The 5,000-nt window shown below is 43.2% G+C and overlaps 1 protein-coding gene and 22 non-coding genes across 23 annotated transcripts in view; 22 read left to right on the top strand and 1 right to left on the bottom strand.

Moving 5' to 3' along the window:
- Positions 1 to 5,000, bottom strand: part of fermt3b (FERM domain containing kindlin 3b) — a 104,961-nt gene that overhangs the window by 72,264 nt on the left and 27,697 nt on the right. The gene's annotated exons all lie outside the window — the stretch shown is intronic.
- trnaw-cca (transfer RNA tryptophan (anticodon CCA)) lies at positions 14 to 85 on the top strand. Its single transcript has one exon. It is a non-coding gene; the product is annotated as a tRNA-Trp (tRNA).
- Positions 239 to 310, top strand: trnaw-cca (transfer RNA tryptophan (anticodon CCA)). The gene has a single exon. It is a non-coding gene; the product is annotated as a tRNA-Trp (tRNA).
- trnaw-cca (transfer RNA tryptophan (anticodon CCA)) lies at positions 456 to 527 on the top strand. The gene has a single exon. It is a non-coding gene; the product is annotated as a tRNA-Trp (tRNA).
- trnaw-cca (transfer RNA tryptophan (anticodon CCA)) lies at positions 681 to 752 on the top strand. The gene has a single exon. It is a non-coding gene; the product is annotated as a tRNA-Trp (tRNA).
- Positions 906 to 977, top strand: trnas-cga (transfer RNA serine (anticodon CGA)). The gene has a single exon. It is a non-coding gene; the product is annotated as a tRNA-Ser (tRNA).
- Positions 1,131 to 1,202, top strand: trnaw-cca (transfer RNA tryptophan (anticodon CCA)). Its single transcript has one exon. It is a non-coding gene; the product is annotated as a tRNA-Trp (tRNA).
- trnaw-cca (transfer RNA tryptophan (anticodon CCA)) lies at positions 1,356 to 1,427 on the top strand. The gene has a single exon. It is a non-coding gene; the product is annotated as a tRNA-Trp (tRNA).
- On the top strand, positions 1,573 to 1,644 carry trnaw-cca (transfer RNA tryptophan (anticodon CCA)). Its single transcript has one exon. It is a non-coding gene; the product is annotated as a tRNA-Trp (tRNA).
- On the top strand, positions 1,790 to 1,861 carry trnaw-cca (transfer RNA tryptophan (anticodon CCA)). Its single transcript has one exon. It is a non-coding gene; the product is annotated as a tRNA-Trp (tRNA).
- On the top strand, positions 2,015 to 2,086 carry trnaw-cca (transfer RNA tryptophan (anticodon CCA)). Its single transcript has one exon. It is a non-coding gene; the product is annotated as a tRNA-Trp (tRNA).
- Positions 2,240 to 2,311, top strand: trnaw-cca (transfer RNA tryptophan (anticodon CCA)). The gene has a single exon. It is a non-coding gene; the product is annotated as a tRNA-Trp (tRNA).
- trnas-cga (transfer RNA serine (anticodon CGA)) lies at positions 2,682 to 2,753 on the top strand. Its single transcript has one exon. It is a non-coding gene; the product is annotated as a tRNA-Ser (tRNA).
- On the top strand, positions 2,907 to 2,978 carry trnaw-cca (transfer RNA tryptophan (anticodon CCA)). Its single transcript has one exon. It is a non-coding gene; the product is annotated as a tRNA-Trp (tRNA).
- On the top strand, positions 3,133 to 3,204 carry trnaw-cca (transfer RNA tryptophan (anticodon CCA)). The gene has a single exon. It is a non-coding gene; the product is annotated as a tRNA-Trp (tRNA).
- trnaw-cca (transfer RNA tryptophan (anticodon CCA)) lies at positions 3,350 to 3,421 on the top strand. Its single transcript has one exon. It is a non-coding gene; the product is annotated as a tRNA-Trp (tRNA).
- trnaw-cca (transfer RNA tryptophan (anticodon CCA)) lies at positions 3,575 to 3,646 on the top strand. The gene has a single exon. It is a non-coding gene; the product is annotated as a tRNA-Trp (tRNA).
- Positions 3,800 to 3,871, top strand: trnaw-cca (transfer RNA tryptophan (anticodon CCA)). Its single transcript has one exon. It is a non-coding gene; the product is annotated as a tRNA-Trp (tRNA).
- trnaw-cca (transfer RNA tryptophan (anticodon CCA)) lies at positions 4,017 to 4,088 on the top strand. Its single transcript has one exon. It is a non-coding gene; the product is annotated as a tRNA-Trp (tRNA).
- Positions 4,242 to 4,313, top strand: trnaw-cca (transfer RNA tryptophan (anticodon CCA)). The gene has a single exon. It is a non-coding gene; the product is annotated as a tRNA-Trp (tRNA).
- Positions 4,459 to 4,530, top strand: trnaw-cca (transfer RNA tryptophan (anticodon CCA)). Its single transcript has one exon. It is a non-coding gene; the product is annotated as a tRNA-Trp (tRNA).
- Positions 4,684 to 4,755, top strand: trnaw-cca (transfer RNA tryptophan (anticodon CCA)). Its single transcript has one exon. It is a non-coding gene; the product is annotated as a tRNA-Trp (tRNA).
- Positions 4,909 to 4,980, top strand: trnaw-cca (transfer RNA tryptophan (anticodon CCA)). The gene has a single exon. It is a non-coding gene; the product is annotated as a tRNA-Trp (tRNA).

The raw sequence follows: 5,000 nt of genomic DNA, 5'->3' as shown, positions 1-5,000 counted from the left end.
GAATCATGTAACAGACTCTGTGGCGCAACGGTAGCGCGTCTGACTCCAGATCAGAAGGTTGCGTGTTCAAATCACGTCAGGGTCATAGTTTACTTTCAAGCTTGGCTGTCCGTCAGAAAAGATGAGCAGGATGTTATTTTAAAATTGAGCCATTTGATACCCCAAGCAATATGCAATTTTCTAAAATGAATTGCTGTTCGCCCTGCGCTTTTCACTCGTTTGGTTCAATCATGTAACAGACTCTGTGGCGCAACGGTAGTGCGTCTGACTCCATATCAGAAGGTTGCGTGTTCAAATCACGTCAGGGTCATTGTTTGCAGCCAATCTGATGCATACATCATTCTATTTAAAGGTGGATTTGGTCCAAATGTGCTCATTGAATACCTTGAGCTATTTGCAATTTTCTCATTATCGTAGCTCTGCCGTTTTAAATCGTTTGGTTGGATGGTGTATCAGACTCTGTGGCACAACGGTAGCGCGTCTGACTCCAGATCAGAAGGTTGCGTGTTCAAATCACGTCAGGGTCATAGTTTACTTTCAAACTTAGCTGTCTGTCAGAACAGATGAGGAGGATGTTATTTTAAAATTGAGCCATTTGATACCCCAAGCAATATGCAATTTTCTAAAATGAATTGCTGTTCGCCCTGCCCTTTTCACTCGTTTGGTTGAATCATGTAACAGACTCTGTGGCGCAACGGTAGCGCGTCTGACTCCAGATCAGAAGGTTGCGTGTTCAAATCACGTCAGGGTCATAGTTTACTTTCAAGCTTGGCTGTCCGTCAGAAAAGATGAGGTGGATGTTAGTCCAAAATTGAGCCATTTGATACCCCAAGCAATATGCAATTTTCTAAAATCAATCACAGTTCGCCCTGCCCTTTTCACTCATTTGGTTGAATCATGTAACAGACTCTGTGGCGCAACGGTAGCGCGTCTGACTCGAGATCAGAAGGTTGCGTGTTCAAATCACGTAATGGTCATAGTTTACTTTCAAGCTTGGCTGTCCGTCAGAAAAGATGAGGTGGATGTTAGTCCAAAATTGAGCCATTTGATACCCCAAGCAATATGCAATTTTCTAAAATCAATCACAGTTCCCCCTGCCCTTTTCACTCGTTTGGTTTAATCATGTAACAGACTCTGTGGCGCAACGGTAGCGCGTCTGACTCCAGATCAGAAGGTTGCGTGTTCAAATCACGTCAGGGTCATAGTTTACTTTCAAGCTTGGCTGTCTGTCAGAAAAGATGAGGTGGATGTTAGTCCAAAATTGAGCCATTTGATAACCCAAGCAATATGCAATTTTCTAAAATCAATTATAGTTCGCCCTGCCCTTTTCACTCGTTTGATTGAATCATGTAACAGACTCTGTGGCGCAACGGTAGCGCGTCTGACTCCAGATCAGAAGGTTGCGTGTTCAAATCACGTCAGGGTCATTGTTTGCAGCCAATCTGATGCATACATGATTCTATTTAAAGGTGGATTTGGTCCAAATGTGCTCATTTAATACCTTGAGCTATTTGCAATTTTCTCATTATCGTAGCTCTGCCGTTTTAAATCGTTTGGTTGGATGGTGTATCAGACTCTTTGGCGCAACGGTAGCGCGTCTGACTCCAGATCTGAAGGTTGCGTGTTCAAATCACGTCAGGGTCATTGTTTGCAGCCAATCTGATGCATACATCATTCTATTTAAAGGTGGATTTGGTCCAAATGTGCTCATTTAATACCTTGAGCTATTTGCAATTTTCTCATTATCGTAGCTCTGCCGTTTTAAATCGTTTGGTTGGATGGTGTATCAGACTCTGTGGCGCAACGGTAGCGCGTCTGACTCCAGATCAGAAGGTTGCGTGTTCAAATCACGTCAGGGTCATAGTTTACTTTCAAACTTAGCTGTCTGTCAGAACAGATGAGGAGGATGTTATTTTAAAATTGAGCCATTTGATACCCCAAGTAATATGCAATTTTCTAAAATCAATTGCTGTTCGCCCTGCCCTTTTCACTCGTTTGGTTGAATCATGTAACAGACTCTGTGGCGCAATGGTAGCGCGTCTGACTCCAGATCAGAAGGTTGCGTGTTCAAATCACGTCAGGGTCATAGTTTACTTTCAAGCTTGGCTGTCTGTCAGAAAAGATGAGGTGGATGTTAGTCCAAAATTGAGCCATTTGATAACCCAAGCAATATGCAATTTTCTAAAATCAATTATAGTTCGCCCTGCCCTTTTCACTCGTTTGATTGAATCATGTAACAGACTCTGTGGCGCAACGGTAGCGCGTCTGACTCCAGATCAGAAGGTTGCGTGTTCAAATCACGTCAGGGTCATTGTTTGCAGCCAATCTGATGCATACATGATTCTTTTTAAAGGTGGATTTGGTCCAAATGTGCTCATTTAATACCTTGAGCTATTTGCAATTTTCTCATTATCGTAGCTCTGCCGTTTTAAATCGTTTGGTTGGATGGTGTATCAGACTCTGTGGCGCAACGGTAGCGCGTCTGACTTCAGATCAGAAGGTTGCGTGTTCAAATCACGTCAGGGTCATAGTTTACTTTCAAACTTAGCTGTCTGTCAGAACAGATGAGGAGGATGTTATTTTAAAATTGAGCCATTTGATACCCCAAGCAATATGCAATTTTCTAAAATGAATTGCTGTTCGCCCTGCCCTTTTCACTCGTTTGGTTGAATCATGTAACAGACTCTGTGGCGCAACGGTAGCGCGTCTGACTCGAGATCAGAAGGTTGCGTGTTCAAATCACGTCAGGGTCATAGTTTACTTTCAAGCTTGGCTGTCCGTCAGAAAAGATGAGGTGGATGTTAGTCCAAAATTGAGCCATTTGATACCCCAAGCAATATGCAATTTTCTAAAATCAATCACAGTTCGCCCTGCCCTTTTCACTCGTTTGGTTGAATCATGCAACAGACTCTGTGGCGCAACGGTAGCGCGTCTGACTCCAGATCAGAAGGTTGCGTGTTCAAATCACGTCAGGGTCATTGTTTACTTTTAAGCTTAAGCTGTCCGTCAGAAAAGATGAGGTGGATGTTAGTCCAAAATTGAAACATTTGATAACCCAAGCAATATGCAATTTTCTAAAATCAATTATAGTTCGCCCTGCCCTTTTCACTCGTTTGATTGAATCATGTAACAGACTCTGTGGCGCAACGCTAGCGCGTCTGACTCCAGATCAGAAGGTTGCGTGTTCAAATCACGTCAGGGTCATTGTTTGCAGCCAATCTGATGCATACATCATTCTATTTAAAGGTGGATTTGGTCCAAATGTGCTCATTGAATACCTTGAGCTATTTGCAATTTTCTCATTATCGTAGCTCTGCCGTTTTAAATCGTTTGGTTGGATGGTGTATCAGACTCTGTGGCGCAACGGTAGCGCGTCTGACTCCAGATCAGAAGGTTGCGTGTTCAAATCACGTCAGGGTCATAGTTTACTTTCAAGCTTGGCTGTCCGTCAGAAAAGATGAGGTGGATGTTAGTCCAAAATTGAGCCATTTGATACCCCAAGCAATATGCAATTTTCTAAAATCAATCACAGTTCGCCCTGCCCTTTTCACTCGTTTGGTTGAATCATGTAACAGACTCTGTGGCGCAACGGTAGCGCGTCTGACTCCAGATCAGAAGGTTGCGTGTTCAAATCACGTCAGGGTCATAGTTTACTTTCAAGCTTGGCTGTCTGTCAGAAAAGATGAGGTGGATGTTAGTCCAAAATTGAGCCATTTGATAACCCAAGCAATATGCAATTTTCTAAAATCAATTATAGTTCGCCCTGCCCTTTTCACTCGTTTGATTGAATCATGTAACAGACTCTGTGGCGCAACGGTAGCGCGTCTGACTCCAGATCAGAAGGTTGCGTGTTCAAATCACGTCAGGGTCATTGTTTGCAGCCAATCTGATGCATACATGATTCTATTTAAAGGTGGATTTGGTCCAAATGTGCTCATTTAATACCTTGAGCTATTTGCAATTTTCTCATTATCGTAGCTCTGCCGTTTTAAATCGTTTGGTTGGATGGTGTATCAGACTCTGTGGCGCAACGGTAGCGCGTCTGACTCCAGATCAGAAGGTTGCGTGTTCAAATCACGTCAGGGTCATAGTTTACTTTCAAGCTTGGCTGTCCGTCAGAAAAGATGAGCAGGATGTTATTTTAAAATTGAGCCATTTGATACCCCAAGCAATATGCAATTTTCTAAAATGAATTGCTGTTCGCCCTGCGCTTTTCACTCGTTTGGTTCAATCATGTAACAGACTCTGTGGCGCAACGGTAGTGCGTCTGACTCCATATCAGAAGGTTGCGTGTTCAAATCACGTCAGGGTCATTGTTTGCAGCCAATCTGATGCATACATCATTCTATTTAAAGGTGGATTTGGTCCAAATGTGCTCATTGAATACCTTGAGCTATTTGCAATTTTCTCATTATCGTAGCTCTGCCGTTTTAAATCGTTTGGTTGGATGGTGTATCAGACTCTGTGGCACAACGGTAGCGCGTCTGACTCCAGATCAGAAGGTTGCGTGTTCAAATCACGTCAGGGTCATAGTTTACTTTCAAGCTTGGCTGTCCGTCAGAAAAGATGAGGTGGATGTTAGGCCAAAATTGAGCCATTTGATACCCCAAGCAATATGCAATTTTCTAAAATCAATCACAGTTCGCCCTGCCCTTTTCACTCGTTTGGTTGAATCATGTAACAGACTCTGTGGCGCAACGGTAGCGCGTCTGACTCCAGATCAGAAGGTTGCGTGTTCAAATCACGTCAGGGTCATAGTTTACTTTCAAGCTTGGCTGTCTGTCAGAAAAGATGAGGTGGATGTTAGTCCAAAATTGAGCCATTTGATAACCCAAGCAATATGCAATTTTCTAAAATCAATTATAGTTCGCCCTGCCCTTTTCACTCGTTTGATTGAATCATGTAACAGACTCTGTGGCGCAACGGTAGCGCGTCTGACTCCAGATCAGAAGGTTGCGTGTTCAAATCACGTCAGGGTCATTGTTTGCAGCCAATCTGAT

This window comes from Pungitius pungitius, chromosome 2 (genome assembly GCF_949316345.1).
Source record: "Pungitius pungitius chromosome 2, fPunPun2.1, whole genome shotgun sequence".
Taxonomy (NCBI): domain Eukaryota; kingdom Metazoa; phylum Chordata; class Actinopteri; order Perciformes; family Gasterosteidae; genus Pungitius; species Pungitius pungitius.
Note: the sequence above shows the minus strand (reverse complement) of the source record. Positions and strands in the feature narration are given on the sequence as shown.